Source organism: Petaurus breviceps, unplaced genomic scaffold (assembly GCF_028583685.1).
Source record: "Petaurus breviceps papuanus isolate PSGF00001 unplaced genomic scaffold, PetGlider_PUasm1.0 173, whole genome shotgun sequence".
Classification (NCBI taxonomy): Eukaryota; Metazoa; Chordata; class Mammalia; order Diprotodontia; family Petauridae; genus Petaurus; species Petaurus breviceps.
In genome coordinates, this window is record NW_027185759.1 from 21,235,395 (window position 1) to 21,254,535 (window position 19,141).

At 37.0% G+C, this 19,141-nt stretch overlaps 1 long non-coding RNA gene across 1 annotated transcript; it reads left to right on the forward strand.

The window, feature by feature from the left end:
• Positions 1 to 14,172: 14,172 nt before the first annotated feature.
• On the forward strand, positions 14,173 to 19,114 carry LOC138157858 (uncharacterized). Its single transcript, XR_011167484.1, has 3 exons — positions 14,173 to 14,287; positions 14,394 to 14,529; positions 19,060 to 19,114. It is a non-coding gene; the product is annotated as an uncharacterized lncRNA (long non-coding RNA).
• Positions 19,115 to 19,141: the final 27 nt, after the last annotated feature.

Here is a 19,141-nt window from a genome sequence, read left to right on the forward strand (position 1 = left end):
ACTTGCATGAAATAATGAAGAGCAAAATGAACAGAACCAAGACAACATCATTGTATAGAGTAACAGCAATATTGTTTTAAGAATGACTTTGAGTGAATAAGTTATTTTGACTATCATAAATACCCAAATTAGCTATAAAGGACATATGAAGAAAGTCAAAATATGCATCTAGAGAAAGAACTGATAAATGAAAGTATGGATAGAATAATTTTACCTATATATACCTATTTGTGTCTAATGGTGTCCATGTCTAGGGCAGGGAGAAGAGAAGGAAAAAACATTTACATGATAATTTTGTTGTATATTTGAAAGGAATAAGAAGTTGTGCATAATAGATTTGCAGTTTCATGTGCTATCAATGTTTTAAAAAATTTACTATGTTATGAAAATGCTTGTTTTATTCCATAAATTAAAAATAAATTAAATTAAATATTAATTAAATAAATTAAAAATTAAAATTAAAAAATCTAATGGAGGAGACAGCATGCCAAAAAATATAAAGTAAGCTACAATAGGATAAATGGAAATAATTAATGAAAGGAAAGGCTGGAATTAAGAGAGGTTGGGAAAGGCTTCTTGTAGAAGATAGGATTTTAGTTGGAATTTAAAGGAAGCCAGAGAGGTCAATAGTCAGAGTGGAGGAGGGAGAGCATTCCAGGCATGGGGTACAGACAGAGAAAATGCCCAGAGCCAAGATATGGAGGGTCTTATTTGTGAAATAGCCAAGAGACCAGTGTCACTGGATAGAAGAGTATCTATATGGGTGTAAAGTGTAAGAAGACTGGAAAGGTAGGAGGGGGCTAGGTTATGAAGGGCTTTGAATGTCAAACAGAACATTTTATGTTTGCTCCTGGAGGCAATAGGAAACCATTGGAATTTACTGAGTAGGCTAGAGGAGTGACATGCTCAGACCTACATGTTAGGAAAATAATTTTAGCAGCTGAATGGAAGATAGATTAGAGTGGGAAGAGGCTTGAAGCAGGCAGACCTCCCAGCAGGCTATTGCAATAGTCCAGGTATGAGGTATGTACTAGAGTCCTGGCAGTATCAGAGAAGAGAAGGGATCATATTTGAGAGACACTGCAAAGGTGAAATTGACAGGTCTTGGAACTGATGTGGTTTGGGGTTGCTGGTAACCCTGAAATGTCAGGGTATATGGGGCAATTTTACCTGGAAAGAATTCACAAACTCAAACCTTTTTCCAGTCAAGGGACAGTTTATTGTAACACCAACAGGAGCAGGCAAAATTACTGAATATGAAGAATGAGAGAGAGTGAGGAGTCCAGCATTAATCCTAGTTTGGGAGCCTGAGGGATTGGGAGGATTCTTTTGCAGGAGAGGATTTAGGGGAAAAGATAATCTTATTTTAAACATATTGAGTTTAAGTAATATATGATAAGTGTCATAGATAATTGACCAGTTTATTGAGGATAGCCAATGGGAAATCATTGGATCAAAGAGTATGAACAGTTTGGTTATTTCTTTTAACCTGATTTTAATTCTTTTTTCCAGAATGCTTAGATTGATAGCACCACTAAGAGTATGTTAGTGTTCCTTTTCAATATGGACAATTTTCATCTTCTTTGTCTTTGTTTTTCTTTGAATCTCTAGCACTTAGTACAGTGCTTGACAAACAAGCATTTAATAAAAGCTTTTCTACTAATTAATTAATTTTGCCAACTTAAAGTGTGGGAGGTGATATTTCAGAGTGATTTTAATTTGTATCCTTTTTATTAGTTATTTGTAGTATTTTTCATGTGATTGTTGATAGTTTACATTTCTTCTTTTTGGAAACTTTCTGCCATAACTTTTTTTAAATGGAAATGGCTGAAACTGTATAAAGTTGAAATAATTGAAGTCCTGATTTTTATCTGTGCATGCAAAGTACTTTAAAAATATTTTATTAGACCATTTTTAACCAAACTATGTGATATTTTCACTTATATATTACTTTACAGATAAAATGCTTCCTCTTCCTCCCCTCCCCTCTCCTCTCCCATGGCTTCCTTCTCTGATCAGTGAATTCTTCCCTGGAATCTCCATTTGAGGAAGTCCCTAAACCAGCCATTCTTACTCCTTTCCCAGCTGTATTATATTCTAATAAAAGAAAATAACAAATAAAAAGGAGCAGTATTTAGCTCTCTGAACTTAACCATATCTACCCCAACAAACCTTCTCATCCTGGGATATGTTATCTGTCTTTGCAGTCCCTTGCTCTGATTGGTAAGTTCCTCTCGAAACTTCCACGTGTTAAAGAGCCCAGGCCAGCAATTCTCACGTCTCTCTTGGCTCCACTTGTGACTCTCTGGGCTTTTCACCTTGCTTCTCAGTACCTTTTTTCCCTCCCCCTACTCTTCTCTGCTCCTTTTTATGTGTCATTTTCTTTTATTAGAATATAAGCTTTTTTTTTTTTTAAAGCAATCGGGGTTAAGTAACTTGCTTAAGGTTACACGGCCAGTTATTTCTGGGTGTGGTGCTGAGTATCTGAGCCTGGATTTGATCCAGGTCATCCCGACACTGGAGCCGGTGCTCTTACTCGCTGAGCCACCTGGCCACCCCTAAGCAATTGGGGTTAAGTAACTTGCTCAAGGTTACACGGCCAGTTATTTCTGGGTGGGTGCTAAGTGTCTGAGCCCAGGATTTGATATCCAGGTCATCTCAACACTGGAGCCGGTGCTCTTACTCACTGTGCTACCTGGCTGCCCCAGAATATAAGCTTCTTGAAGGCAAGAACTGTCTTTATTTTTTACTTACATTTCTGGCACTTGGCACAGTGCATGGCACATTGTAAGCACTTAATAGATGTTTATCTATCTCTATCTTTTTTTTTGAGGGGGGTGCATTTTAGGATATTAAATCAGAATGGGACAAGAGGTCCTGGGAAATTAGATGACTTATTTAAGGTTCCTTGGGTAGCTAGCTGCAGAGTTTTGATTTGACTCTAACCCTGCTGAACCCAAGTCCATTCCTTGTTACCACATCACATCTCCTTCCCCTCACAATTGTAGACTGAAGTAGATAGCACAGACATTAAGGAAGTATTATCTCTGATTGATCCCAATTGCTTAGCATGGTATATGGAACATAGTGTTTAATAAATGCTTGGGGATTGGTCAAAGAAACTGAAGGTCATGGATGTTAAATGATTTACCCAAAGAAAGTAGCAGAGATGAGTCTGAACCCTAAATCTTCTCACTCTGAGATCAGAGCTTTGCATCAATGAAATATTTAGGTTATTTTGTAGTCCATTAAAAGGTACTACCTCTATGCACTCAGCTAATTTATTTCTGTTGACTGAATTGATGAGTTACTCATTGGTTACTAATATAGACACAGCTCAAAGACCAACTATTATTATAGTTTTCTCTGTAAATCACAATATACCTGCCATGTGTGACATGATGCTCAGGAACTAAGACAAATAGCTGTTATAATGCTCACACTGGGCTGCATCATAGCAGTAAGTCTAGTAGTACGAGCACTGGGATTGTAGTAGGAGGGTCCATATCCAAATCCTAGGTGTTTCACTTACTACCTGTGTGTTTTGGGGCAAACTGATCCACCTTTCTGGGCCTCCATAGATCACTCCTCTGCAAAATGAGAGGTTTGGCTAAATGATATCTATCTAAGATCTTTTCCATCTCTAATACCATAATTTGTGGGAATTTTAGAAAATAAATGGAGACTCTATGGTCTCCTCAGCCTGGGGGATTCTGGGTAGGAGAACTCATCTGTAGCTCAACAGAGAGAACTTGTAGGGATATTTCTGAGGCATAAAGGACTTTGAGTGACTTCCTTCATGTCATATACCTCCTAAGTCCTGGAGGCAGGATTAGACACCATGCCATCTTGACTCAATTCTTGGGGAAAGCAGCTAATAAATTGAGTTGATGCTTATTTATATATTTGCACCAGGTACTAGTGAGAGTAAAGCTCCCTTTTATTGAAGGAATCACAGTGGAATAAAATTTGAATATTTCATAGGAGACGTTTTCACATATAAATAGTTCAAGGAAGATTAAATCACTTATTGCTTAAGTTAAAGAAGAAAAAGCTAAAATAGTTTTTTAAAATGTTCGAAGCAACTAAAGCCTGTCATGCTTAACGCCTCTGGTGTTGAACAAGGAGATGGAATTTCCCAGTTGTTAAATTCTGACTTTATTTACACATAAAATTATGAAATGACAGGAAACCTTCTGTCTTTCCTCTGTTTTTTGCTATTGGTTTGTTCAGTGCTGAAACTAACAATTGAATTCACCTAATTTTGCATGTAGAACATTTGTAAGAGGAAGAAGGATGCAACAACAGAAATCAGTTATATACAAAACAAGATAAAGAAAAATAAACTAAAAACACAGTTCAGAGCCCTGAATTGCTATGGATGTTTTTAAAAGGAGTAGGAGATTGAAAATCTGAGGATTTTGTAGTAAGCGTTTAACAAGGAAGGCTTTCTCCTTTCACTCATTCTCTTTTGTGTCTTAGCCAAGTAGAGGGGTCAAGTGTACATTTCTGTTACACGAGATACATATCTGAGGGGAGAGGGCAGTGGGAGATAATGTGAATTAAAGTAAAGACACTTTCTTGGCTCCAGTCCAATCGCCCTGATTCATTCAAACAGAATGGAAGTCAAAAAGGCTGGTGTACCTCAAATTCAGGGCTGGGAAAGTGAGCCAATATAGCCACCAGAAAGAGTGCTTTCATTCATGCCACTGGTATTTTCTTTCTAGTAAGTTATTTTGAGGCCAAATGATTCCAAAAAGTATATTGTGAATCTCCTTGAAGCTGCTTTAAGTGGGGTGCCTTCTTTCACATTCAAACATCATCAGGATAAGAGTTTAAACCCCTTTGTCTTTAAATTTTATAACTAGAGAGATATCTTTGATTAACATGGTCAGGCAAAACCCCCGAGGGTTTGGGATGAATAGTCTATGATCATTTTGGACAGAACCATAATGAAGATTTTTTTATATTTGGGGTAAGCACTGCAAAATGCATCCAATACAAGGCTCTGAATGCTACTGGTCCTACAGGACAACCTGTATTCTCAAAGCCATATTTTAAGACAAATTCCGAGAAGAAGAATAGTTTCATGTGGCAGCAAGCTGATATTGGAGGAGTATGTATGACTAGGGGAGCTTTCTCTTTGCTACTAACTAGGTGTTGAGGTCAGTTGTTTCTATGCTACTACTGAGAGAATATAAGTACCTTCAGTGCCCTCTCAACTACAGTAAAGGCCTGGTCACCTCACCCTGGTTATGGCTCTAGTTATAGAATGCTTAGGAAAGACAGGCTGTATTTCATTGGAAACAAGATGTGAGAGGTTACAGGGCCTTGGAACCCAGAAAAAATCCTGTCTCTAATGTGCATTTCTTGGTAAGAGCTAAGTAACCTCTCAGTGTCCAAATAGCTCTTTATGACTAGCAGTTAGAAATGTTGCTGACTCAGATTGGTAGACGCTGCTTGCTGATAGCTCCTTATAGCAATGAAATCAAAGGTATGGTAAGCAAAAATGGTATAACCAGTGAAATAACCCGGCTTAGAATATTAGTGAAAGAGTCCCAGTGCATTGCTGAATCTAGAACCATCCCTAGGGTCCAGTAACTTGGGATGATCGCTTTGGTGTCTCTGCTTTGAAGATCTGTTGTTGCTGGGAGTTAGGCAGAAACTGAAAGATGCAGCCAGTGGAAGAAGAGAAAGTTTTATTAGCTAGTATGTTAAAGAAAAAAAAGGCTCACGTACATGTGATTAACTTTGTCATTTGAATATCCTCTAACAACAAGGTAGAATAGGTGGGTGAGATTCTCTGAATTCAATTCTACAAAAGTGTATTAAGCATCTAGTATGTATATATTACTGAGTTAGGCTTAGGGATACAAAAATGGAAAGAAAATCAACAGACCTTACCCTTGAGGATCTTACAATCTAATAACTGGTCAGTAAATAGAGGTGATCATGTGATATGTACATAAAAGTTATACAGAAATATAAAGACATAATTCAATAGCATGGATAGAAATTAATGAGATATATGTGCAAATTGATATGACATAACCTAGAATGGAACAAGGGCAAAAGTGAGATCTATGCAAAGATGAAAAATAAGCAAAAGGAAACTTTCAGGTGGGGAAATTCCTTAGCCACACACCTACCCACACACCCCCATTTAAGCTCTTTGGATCCTTTGTGCTATTTAAAGAATTAATTGTGTGAGGTCCTTTTAAATTCTGAATCCTGTTTCTACAATCCCTTTCTACACTGCCATCTTAACCTGATTTCTTCTGCTTAAACATATTCTCAGATTTTGGTGATAATGGTTTGTTTGGAAAAGGAGTGGGATATGGGATTTGCATCACATCTTTTTTTTTTTTTTTTTGCCTTTTTGGAGGGCAGTTGGGGTTAAGTAACTTGCCCAAGGTTACAGGGCTAGTATTTTTGTGTGGATGTTAAGTGTCTCAGGCCGGAACCTAACTCGGGTCCTCCTGACTCCAGGGCCGGCGCTTTACTCACTGCGCTACCTAGCTGCCCCAATATTTTCTTTTCTTTTTTTTTTTTTTAAAGCAATCGGGGTTAAGTAACTTGCTCAAGGTTACACAGCCAGTTATTTCTGGGTGTGGTGCTGAGTGTCTGATCCCAGAATTCGATCTCTAGGTCATCCCAACACTGGAGCCGGTGCTCTTACTCGCTGAGCCACCTGGCTGCTCCTTAAGGTGGTTTTTTTTTTTTAAAGCAATTGGGGTTAAGTAACTTGCTCAAGGTTACAAAGCCAGTTAATTCTGGGTGTGGTACTAAGTATCAGAGCCCGGATTTGATCCAGGTCATCCCGACACTGGAGCCGGTGCTCTTACTCGCTGAGCCACCTGGCCGCCCCCTGCATCACATCTTGAACTGCCCACTGATGACTTGGGCTGAACAATAAGTCATAACAATGCCTATTTCAATAGCCAATTCTATTAAAGGTTATGTCTACATAATACCTACCAGTGTAATTGCTTTTACATATTTATTGGTTCATAATGTCAGGTCATTTGATCATTCCATTCAACCTATTGATGTTCTGAGAAAATTTAAAAGACCCAAGGGCCAAAAGGGCTTTGAACGGCCCAAAGGCTCAGTGTTTGACTAAATGTTTCATGTGCAGGTGTGTGTATGTGTGTTGTAGTGTGGACATATCCTAAAGCCTTATATTTTTGTTCTAAAGCCTTAATTGTCCTAAATTGTCCTAAAGCCTTATTAATGCTTTAGCAAAAAAAGAAAAAGAAAAAAAATAAATTATCAATGGGAAAACATTTCCAATTATTTTAATTCATGAGAAATGACTCAAAATGGATCCATGGGGAATTAAAGTAACATAAGTAACATTTTGATAAGAATGGTAAAGGACTTAGGGAGATAAAACCCCTCCACAACATTCCAGCCAATTTGTACTTGTATTAAAACTATCTACCAGCTTCTTAGGAGGAGATTCTCATTAATATAAAATACTAAAGTAAAAAGGCAGAATAATCTCTCAGGCCATATATATTTCATTAGAAAGAAAGATTTGGGGCTAGAGTAATGAAGTGTTTCTAACTATTCAGGTTTAGAGAAGGGATCCAAACTTTTTTTGAACACTTTGTGTGTTTGGTGAAGCCTTTGGACCATTTCTCAGAATAATGTATTTAAATGAATGAAATAAAATACATAAGATTACAAAGAAAACCAATTATATTGAAATGTAGCTATCAAAATATTAACAAGATAAAATTCACAGATGCTGGTAAAATTGACAGTCTAAGGGCAATGGATGAATATATAAACTGCCCAGATTAACAGAAGAGAAACTAGAATACTGAAATAATCCTTTTTTAGAAAAAGAAATCAAACAAGCCATTAGTGAGTTCCCTAAGAAAAAATCCCCAGGACCAGATGGATCTACAAATGAATTCTACCAAACATTTAAGGAATAATTAATCCCAATACTACACAAGCTATTTGAAAATAAAAACCACAGGTAAAGAATGGGACCTACCAAATTCTTTTTATGACACAATTATGGTTTTGATACCTAAATCAGGGAGAACAAAAACAGAGAAAGAAAACTACAGGCCATTTTCCTTAATGAATATCAATGCAAAAATTTTAAATAAAATACTGACAGGGATATTGAAGCAATGTCACACACAAAGACTATTATGACCATGTGAGATTCATGTCAGTAACATAGGGCTGGTTCAGTATTAAGGAAACTATCAGTGTAATTGACCATATCAATAATGAAAACAACAAAAATCATCTGATTGTCTCAATAGATACAGAAAGAAGATACAGAAAAAAGCCTTTGACAAAATACAAGACCTATTCCTATTTAAAAAACTAGAAAGCATAGGAATCAATAGAGCCTTTCTTAAAATGATAACTAGCATCTATCTAAAATCAAGGGCAAGCATTATCTGTAACAGGGATAAACTTTAAGCCTTTTCAATGGGATTGGGAGTGAAGCAAGGATGTCGTTTATCACCACTATTATTCACTATTGTACTGGAAATGCTAGCTACAGGAATAAGAAAAAAAATTTGAAAGAATAAAAATAGACAATGAGGAAACAAAACTATCATTCTTTGCTGATGATATAATAGTATATTTAGAGAACCCTAGAGAATCAACAGGATATAAAAGAAACCCACATAAACAATCAGCATTTCTGTGTGCTACCAACAAAACTAAGCAGGAAGAAATTAAAAGAGAAATTCCATTTAAAATAACTACAGACAATATAAAATACTTGGGAGTTTACCTGCCAAGACTAACCCAGGGATTATATGAACACAATTACAAAACTTTTTACAAAATAAAGATAGAGTCAAAGAATTGGAGAAATTTAACTGCTTATGGGTATGCTGGGTCAGCATAATAAGAATGAAAATTCTACCTAAACTAATTTACTTGGTCAATGTCATATCAACCAGACCTATTTTATAGAGCTAAAAAATAGTAGCAAAATTCATCTGGAAGAACAAAAGGTAAAAAATATCAAGGGAATCAATAAAAAAGTTAAGGAAGGCAGCCTAGCATCCAGATTTCAAACTGTATTATGAAGCAGTAATCATCAAAACAATCTGGCACTGATTAAATAGAGTGGTGGATTAGTGGAATAGATTAGGTACACAATACATAGTAGTAAATGACCATAGAAACCAAGTGTTTGATAAACCCAAAGATCCAAGCTTTTGGGGTAAGAACCCACAATTGGACAGAAATGGCTGGTAAACTAGAAAGCAGTTTGGCAGAAACTAGACATAGAGCAACATCTCACACTGTATACTAAGAAAATGTCAAAATGGATAAATGATTTAGACATAAAAGGTTATATGATAAATAAATTAGGGGAGCATGGAAAAATGTACCTGTCAGATCTATGGATGAGTGAAGAATTTATGATCAAACAAGAGATAGAGAGGATAACAGGAGGAAAATATCTAATTTTGATTACATAAAATTAAAAGTCTTTTGCACAAACAAAATGAATATAGCCAAAATTAGAAGGAAAAAAGGAAACGAGGAAAATTTTTTATGACAAGTTTCTCCAATAAAGGTCTTATTTCTGAAATAGGAATGGAACTGAGACAAAGTTATACAGATAAGAACCATTCCCTAGTTGGTGAATGGTCAAAGGATATAACAGGTAGTTGTTAGAAGTAGAAATCAAAGCCATTAATAGTCACATGAAAAAGCACTCTAAATCCCTACTGATTAGAGAAACATAAATTAAAACATCTCTGAGATACCACTTCACACTTATTAGATTGGCTAACATGACAGAAAAGGAAAATGTATAGATGCTGGTGGGTACATGGAAAAAGGGGATACTAATGCACTATGGGTGGAGTTGTGAAGTGATCTAACCATTTTGGAGAGCAATGTGGAACCATGCCCAAAGGGTTATAAAACTATGCATATCCTTTGACCTAGCAATAGCATTGGGAGGTCTGTATCCCAAAGAGATCAAAGAAAATGCAAAAGGATCTATTTGTACAAAAATATTTATAGCAGCTCTTTGTGGTGGCAAATAATTGGGAATCAAGGGGATGTTCATCAATTGGGGAATGGCTAAACAGATTGTGGTATATTGTTGTGATAGAATACTATTGTACTATAAGAAATGATGAGAAGGATGGCTTTAGAAAAACCTGGGAAGCATCATATGAACTTATGCAAAGTGAAATGAGCTTAACCAGGAAAACACTGTATACAGTAACAAAAATATCACAAGGATGATCAACTGTGAAAGACTTAGCTACTTTGAACAAGACAATTATCCAAGAACCAAAGGACCCATGATAAAAAATGCTATCTCCAGAGAGAGATGAACTCTGTAGTTTGAAGCATCTTTTTCAAGATTTTCTTTATTTGTATTGTTTTATTTTGAGTCTTTTTTGCAACATGACTAATATCAAAATATATTTTGTATGACTTCACATATATAACTGATATCAAATTGCTGCCTTCTCAAGGATGATGGGAGGGTAAGAGGGAGGAAGAGAATTTGGGATTCAAAACTTTAAAAAATGATTGTTAAATTTTTTGTATGTATAATTGGGAAATATTTAATGAAATGAATATAAACAATTTTTAAAAGATGTGCAAAACTCTTTACAAGCATTTTTATATTTTACAATAACAACAACTGTGTGTGGGAGATAGGACAGATATTATTATCTTCATTTTCGACATAGGGAAATGAGCACAGAGAGACTGTGACTCATTCAAGGTGATATAGCTAGTAAACATTGGATGTAAGATTTGAACTAAGGATCTTTCCTGATTCTAATTTGGGTGTCCTTTGCAACCATTACTTTGCCATCTACAGACTCTATGGTCATTAGTAACTTTCCTTCCTCCTCCTTAAATTTCCCCAATAAGCTGAACTTGAACATTGCTGAAATCAGTATGAAATATAGCTCCACCAGAGATGGCAGAAGGTTGAAATAATCCACAGTGGACGGGTTGTGGAAAGACAATAATACACTCTTGGTGGAATTGTGAATTAATTCAACCACTCTGGAAAAGAATTTTGCCAAAGAATTGAATAAAATGTCCCTACCTTTTGACCAAGAGATCTCACTGTTAGGCATATAGCTCAAGGACATCAAAGGTACTTTGTGCCAAACTATTAATAGCAGCATTTTTTTTCCAGAATAGAAAAAAATCCATTGATATCCATTGATTAGAAAATGAAACAAGTTGTGGTACGTGAATATAGTGGAATATTATTGTGCTATTAGAAATTAATGTGAAGAATGTAGGGATGCATGGAAAAAAACCTATATGAATTGATGCAAAATGAAGCAAGCTGAATCAGAAAAATGAGGTACACAATGGCTACAAGAATGTAAATATAAAAAAAGCAAAAACAACATCAAAAATGAAATGGAGAACTGCATACTTACAATGGTCAAACTTGACCCTGAAGAAGAGATGTGATAATATACTTCCCTCCCTTTTTTGAAGAAGTGGGGGCTTATGAGTATGGAATGCTGCATATATACTGGACTTAGTCGACATGTAGGATAATTTTGAATTGAATTTTCTCCCTCCTTTTAAAAGTTTATTATAAGGGATGAATCTCTCGGAAGAGGAAGACTATTTTGAGAAATGAAGGAGCTATATAAATAAAAAAAAAGAAATACACTTTTCCTTTTGGGCTCCCCTGCTATCTATGGGACTACTCCCAGCTTTGACACAAATGCTATCCAGGGTTTTGACTGCTTCTCTGATAATGAACTCCCACCTCCCAATATTGGATTAGTTTCTCCATTTTGTTACTGATGTTTCAGTAACAATGATGCTTTTGATTCTGAAACAGCAGAAATTCTTGTTCTTTTGAGATCTCCAAGACCCTCAGATGACTTAAAAAGCTCTGATGCTAAATCTCTTCCATGATCTAAATCAGTTTGTGACTGGATATTGTGTATGTTAGAGAGACAGACATGCAGAACAAATGGAATAGATGGATACAAATTTCATAAAATCATGTTTTTTCATGAATATAAAGTTTTCTTTAATGATCCAGTGATAACCTATAATACAGAATCACAAAGTCATTGAATTTAAGAATTATAGTGGATCATAGTGTTAATCTAGTCTAATCCAGACAAACCAAGACTCCCATCTAAGCCATCTCTGACAACAGCTCATCCAATCTCCGTTGGAAGACCTTAAAAGGGGAGGAACTCAGTATTTTTATTCTACTCTGCTACCATCACCAAATATGCTGAAGAGTAAGACTTGAAAAAGTCTATAATAAATTCCATTTTATTTCATATTTGAATTTAAATAGCTTTTCAACTCAATGTATCAATTCAATTCAATAAATATTTTAAAGCCATATGCTGTGTGCCAGGCATTATTCTTGGTACAAAAAAGAGAAAACCCAAAATACCCTCCCTCCTGCACCATTACAATGATCTCTAACGTATATTTTCCTTCAACTCTCAACTCACTCCAACATATTCTTTATATTTCTTCCAGACTAATTTTCTTGATGAATCTGTCTTTTCAGGTCACTGTTCAAAAATCTTCAGTAGCTTCCCATTACTTATGTAAATTTCACATTTATTGTTTGGCATTCAAAGACTATCACAATACGACAAAACCCTTGATTTTCTCTAAACTTCCACTAGAAGCAGTGCAATGTATAGAATGCTGGGACTGGAGTCAGGACGACTTGAGGTCAAGTCTGGTCAAAGACAATTTCTAGCTGTGTGACCCTGGGTGATTCACTTAACCTCTGCTTGCCTCATTTCTGTTGGGGGCAGTTAGGAGGCACAGTAGAGAGAGCACGGGGCTAGGAATCAGGAAGGCTCAGATACGTACTGTCTGTGTGACCCTGGGCAAGTCACTTAACCCTGTTTACTTCAGTTTTCTCATCTGTAGAATGAAATAGAAATGGAAATGGTTAATCACACCTGTATTTTTGTGAAGAAAACCCCAAATATGGTCACACAGAATTTGACACAATCTAAGATATACTGACATGCCAGGGTCAAACACTAGTGGGCGAGTCATCAGTGAAGGGCTTGGAACAAAGCAAGTGCCCAATAAATGTTAAACATTGAATTAATTAATTAAGCATTCCTAAAATTGAGCTTAGTTATCACCTATTTTTTTTTGTTTTACTTTGATAAAAATAAAATTTTTCTCTTGCTTGTGACAGTGCACACCAGAGTTGACCAGTCAGGAGGAAAAAGCAATCTTTTTAAAAGAAATGTAACCGATGTGGATTGTCATATAGAATCAGTGATGGCTCAGCTACTCCAACGATGCCCACAAAAAATAAAAAAAAAAAAAAAAGACTTGGAGAAACACCTCCAATGGGTTGAGTGAACCTACTTTGTAAGATTTATGGGGGAAAAAAAGAAACACAGACAGGAATTGTTGGTTTGAATAGGTTGGTTTAAACCTCCAGCAATGGATGAAGACTTTGCTCTGGGGTCAGAATACCTAAGTTTAAATCTTCATTATTTCTTTTTTTTTTTTAAGCAATTGGGGTTTAGTAACTTGCTCAAGGTTACACGGCCAGTCATTTTGTGTGGGTGCCAAGTATCTAAGGCCAGAACTGATCCCGGGTTTCCCAACACTGGGGCCGGCACTCTTACTCACTGCGCCACCTGGCCACCCCAAATCTTATTTTTTATGCTTATTAATTCTAGGATCTTGGAGAAGTCATGGAACTACTTTTGCCTTTGGTTTCCTCCTCTGTAAAGTAAGGCAGCTCTGTGAGATGATTTCTGAGACTCCAGCTCCAGATCTATGATCCTATGCATGATGTTGGGCAAGTCACTTCCCTCACTGGGCCTCTTTTTCCCCATCTGCAAAATGAAGGTGCTGGACTACATGATCTTTAAGCCCCCTTCTCATGATCAGTGATTCTATGTAATACTGAATGTCCACACTGATGAGATCTATTGAAAGATTGAATTATGATTAAAGTAGCTATCATTCTGCATTGAAGGCCCTTGGGCTTTAAGGATTGGAAAATGATTTCTTTCTTAATCCCCAAGGACACCAGAAATAGGTTCATTACAATGAGGACTTAACTAGACAAATGCTTTCTTGGTTCATGGGCCAATAACAATACTAGCAGATAATTATCGACTTTAGAAACAAATACCAACTAAAATCATTTTTTGAAACAGATGGTGTTTTTGAGCATTTTCTCTCCATGGTCTCAGAGCATGATAGTGGGAGATAAACCTCAGTCCACAAAGGAGCTGTTTGGAAAGCAGCCAATCTCAGCTCAAGTAAAGAGGTAAGTCTTCACCTGTCCCAAGTTATTTGCATTTCCTCAGATTTCAAGGCCCCTTTTGCTTAACTTTCAGAGAATATTCACCAATCCCCTTAACTCCCCTGTATAGGGGCACTCCTCTTTTTTTGGTTATAGGCAAGAGGATTACCAAAGTAAAACAGATTCCTGCCTGATTGTTAATGAAGTCCGGCTTATCCAATGTGCCAGCCAGATGAGGGATTGTACACAAGGCAAACATTCATAAGGTAGGATTTGGTAACAAACATTGCTTCACTTAATATTCCATGAGAGCTTTTGCAGTAAGACCATGGGCTTAGAGGAACTCATGATACCATTCATTTCCTGGGGAAAAAGGCGCCTCATAGAAATATAGGTGGGATTACTGAGAGTATTCTCCATTCCCTCCCTTCTTTTCTTGCCTAGTATTCAGAGATGGTGGTTATGGTGATGCTGAAGAATCAATGATTTAAAGCTTTTTTTTATAGCCTCTGAATTTGGGAAGATAGTCAATTTATATATATATATATCATAACTACATATTATAATTATAATGACCATATATATGTATATATATATATAATTACCAAAAACAAGGCATTTAAATATTGGAGCTACAGGGTAATATGGAGGATATACTTAATTTGGAATTTTTTTTTTGTTACAGGAGAACATAAGATAATTTTTGAGTGGTGAAATATTAGTATTACAAATTGGGTTTTCTCTTGATGTCACTATGTGGCTAGATAGCTAGTGACTATCCTGAAATCTACTTGGAATAAAAGTAACCAGAATGATTGTTGAATACATGAAAAGTAGACATTTTCTTTTTTTCTTAAGCTATACCATGTCTGTGATTCTCTATGAAATAATTAGGATTGATAATTACCACTTAGGACAAAGTCAATTTCTTATGTTATAAGTTAGAGGACCCTTACATTCCTTGGCCTTATCACATCCTTCTCTGAAGGATTTATTTAAAGAATGTATTTTTCAATTGTTGTATCAAAATGTTTATTTAATTATTTCTTTAGTTCACATGTTTATTATTGTAACTTGGCTCTTCTGGTAGGCTTTATTAAGAAGCACTGTGACCATCTATTAGTTCATTTCCAGACAGGAAATGTACTTCTCCAGAATGATATAATTTGCAGGGCACCTTTGCAGGTTATTTTATTTTCCTTTTTGAAAAGCAAACATTTTGCAAAGACTGGAATGGAACAAAAATTTATTTTCTTGGTAAAGTAAATTCACTTAAGTCAAAGAAAGTACATTTTTGGATCTTCCTAGAGACCCAAGTGTTCCATCTCTGAGATTCACATTCTTTCTACTTATGTTGTTTTCTCTCCCTCATAAGCTCTTGAGCAAAAACCTGAAGCTAGACCAATAACTGGCACTTGAATCAATTGAAAAATATATTACATAAATAAGAGTTCCTCGTGATGTCTCTATTTCTCAGATCACATCTGAAGAATAAGTCTGAGGCAGCCCTGAAATCCTCTATTTCATTTTCTGTATAACTTTTTTTATATAATTGATGGTTACTGTTGACTTCTCAGTGAGATATGAAGCAAGTCATCAAATACACACACACAGACACACATAAACTATTTTCTTTTGCCTTGTACAGTAGTGATCTAAATTTTCCATGGTTCAGTCTTTGTAACTTATAAGATCTAAAAATAAAGGGCTTTGCACAATCTCCTTGCAAATGTTTTAATTGACATTCTGCTATAATGAGCCCCACAGCCCATTAGCTGGTTAATTGCTTCAGTTACAGCACTGCTACAATGCCATTCATTGTCCTTGGTTTGTGGGGGTATTAGGTAGCATGCCAACGCTGATATGGGAGGAAGTGACTGTGTCCTTGTTTCCTGGGGTACATTAGCCTGTTGGGAGCTTTTCAGACACAGGCTTCCCTCTGTTTCACTCTTGGCTGGTCTCAAACCTGATGCTTGTCAGGTACCTTTGTTATTCTGAACTTGTGACATCTGGGAAGTTGGTGTGGGGGTGGGGAAAAGTTTCTGAACTCTAAGCTACTCCAGAGGCCAAATCGAAGGCCAACAAGGTCTGAGAATTGACCCCAGACCCAAAGCCTAGGAATAAGGAAAGATGGCAGCCAGGATAACAAATGAGGTTACATAAAAATAGGAAATGGCCCAATTCAAGTGGAGTAGAGTCATAAAATGATAAAACCCTAGATGGGGAGAGTCTTTGGCCATCACTGAGCTTGCAACCTCATTGTATAGAGGAAGAGACTGAGGCTGAGAGAGGCCATCTGCATTATCCATGGAGTTAGTGGCGATCTGGGAATGGAACCCGTCTCTCTTGATTCTCAGCCCAGGATTCTTCACACAAACTCAATAAACGATTAAAGACAAGATAGGATTCAGAAGTTTTAGCTTCTGAGTCATAGTATAAGATTATAGACCTAAAGGGCCTCAGAGAACATTTAGTCCAACCTCCTTCATTTTGCAGTTGAAGAAACTGAGGCCCAAAGAGATTAAATGGCTTATTCAGGATGTCAGCATTAGGACTTGAACCCAGGTCCTCTGACTCCAGAATCAGTATTCTTTTTACTGTATTATCCTAACTCAATAGAAGTACCAGGAATAGTTGAGTGGAGCAACTTGAAAGACTTTTTGGGAAACAAAACTATGGTCAATGAATAGGAACTGTGAGGGTGTTATATTGAGGAGGTAGGCACGGGCTGATGGTTTTCTTGTGTCTGATTTGTGAAAGCAAGAGACAATGTGAGGGAGAGAGAACATTGTTTTTTTATTAAGCACCTACTATGTGCCAGGCATTGCACTAAGTGCTTTACAGACATTTCAGCTGATCCTCACCACAGCCCTTGGAGGCAGGCACTTTTATCCTCCTTTAAAACTGAACAGTGTGTAGGTAAAGGACTTGCTCAGAGTAACATTGCTAGGACGCATCTGATGCCGGATGGAACTCGGGTCTTCCCGACTGCAGGCCCAGTGCCCTACTGCTCTACTTAGCTACTGGGCTTCTTTGAGGGGGAGCCCTGACAAGAAGAATCCTGCCATTGTTGGGCCAGTGATTTGACCTGCTTGATTAGTGCCAAGCCACTTGTCTAGGCCTTAAACTCATATGGTCTTTAAGCCTCTGAAAGACCCTTGATTTGGAGTCAAGGAGGACCTAATGAATCTGTGGTCCGTGGTCCATGGCCAGGGACCAGGACTGAATCTCTTTGGGCCTCTGGTATGAAATGAGTGGGTTGAATGAGATGATCTCTGATGACCCTTCTGCTTCTAATCTAATGCTATGATCCCATTTGGATTTGAGGGGTACACAACAGGGACTTTGACTGATTGGTCCGTGTCTCAGATTTTCCATCTGGTTTCCTAATTTTTGCTGATGAGACACTATAGAGTCCCCCTTCCAGTTTGTGGAAACATCCATAGTGGTCTACATTCATCAAAAGTAAGATAAGCACCCTCCCCCTAAAAAAAAGGAATTGAAGAGAAATGAAAGTCTAATACTCTGAACAGAGTGATAATTAGCTCTTGTGCTACCTGAAGTAAGCACCAAAAACAAACAAACAGAAAACAAAAAACACACAAAAACCTCACCCAAATAACAGCAATAACAACAGCCACCAAACTGGGTTGAGTCACATGAAAGGGAATCTAATTTTTTAGATAATACATTCAGTTAAGGGAGGGAGAAAGAGACTAGAAATGTAGAGGTCAGCGCACAAAGCCCTATGGGAGCAGATGCCTTGGGACATTCCCACATGGGGTCAGGGAGGAAGGGAAGTGAGAGTTTATGTTGTCAATGGTCACAATCAAGCTGTGTGACTTCTTTCTTTAGCCCTAGAGCCCAACCTTGGAGTGCTTTGTGCCAAGTTATCTGGCACCACAGGGCTGCAGCTCTGATCTGAAAGAGACTTTAGAGAAGCAGAGAAAGAATCCTATGGAATTGTAGTCAGGCAAGGCTTGAGTTTCAATCCCTCTAGCTGTGAACATCTAGACAGATCCCTAATCCCTGTGGCTGCCAACTGTCTAGGCACTTAGGTGATACAGATATAGTGCTGGCCTTGCAGTTCAATTCCTGTTTTAGACACTCACTAGTTATGTGACCCTCATAGCCTCAGTTTTCTCATCTATAAAATGGGTACAATAATAGCATCTACCTCCAAGGGCTATTGTAAGCAATGTGCTTTGTAAACTTGGACATGTTATTAAATGTAAGTTGTTATCACGTCCAACATCTTCATTTTATAGATGAGGAATTTAGAATCCATGGAGGTGAGGGCATGTGCCCAAGGCCTTTAAAACCCCTTCTACTCCTATAGGTTGGTGGCTAGTCTGTAATATAGTTTTAGTGAAGTGAAAAGTTTGGTTCTTCTCCTAGGGTCACAGAACCAGTATGGGTCAGAGGCAGGATGTGAGGCCATGGTTTAATGATGTATCACCCGTGCCATTGCACTTCTCAGAAAGACTTGGAGGAGAATTTATATTTTCCTTTGTATTGGTATTTTTAATTTATTTTTTCTCATTTTGGTGAGTTTAAAAGATTACTCTCACATCACAACACATTATAACAAAGATATTTAAAGACTCTGGTACTTTTTTTCCCCCTTGAAATAATTGAGTTTACTAGTATAAACTATTCTGTTCAATACTTTTCATCTTCCTATAATATGAATGTATTTGATTCCAATAAATCCAAGGGAGATAAGTCAGGAAGTTATAAGTATTTTGTTTCCCACAGGGCATGTGAGTTATTAAGCTGTGTTTTATTTTTTATAGATTGTGTTTGCTGTTTGGCAAGACATTTTGACCCAGTCGAAACAATATCTTGGAAGAGGTAATAGAGGAAAAAAATGGAAAC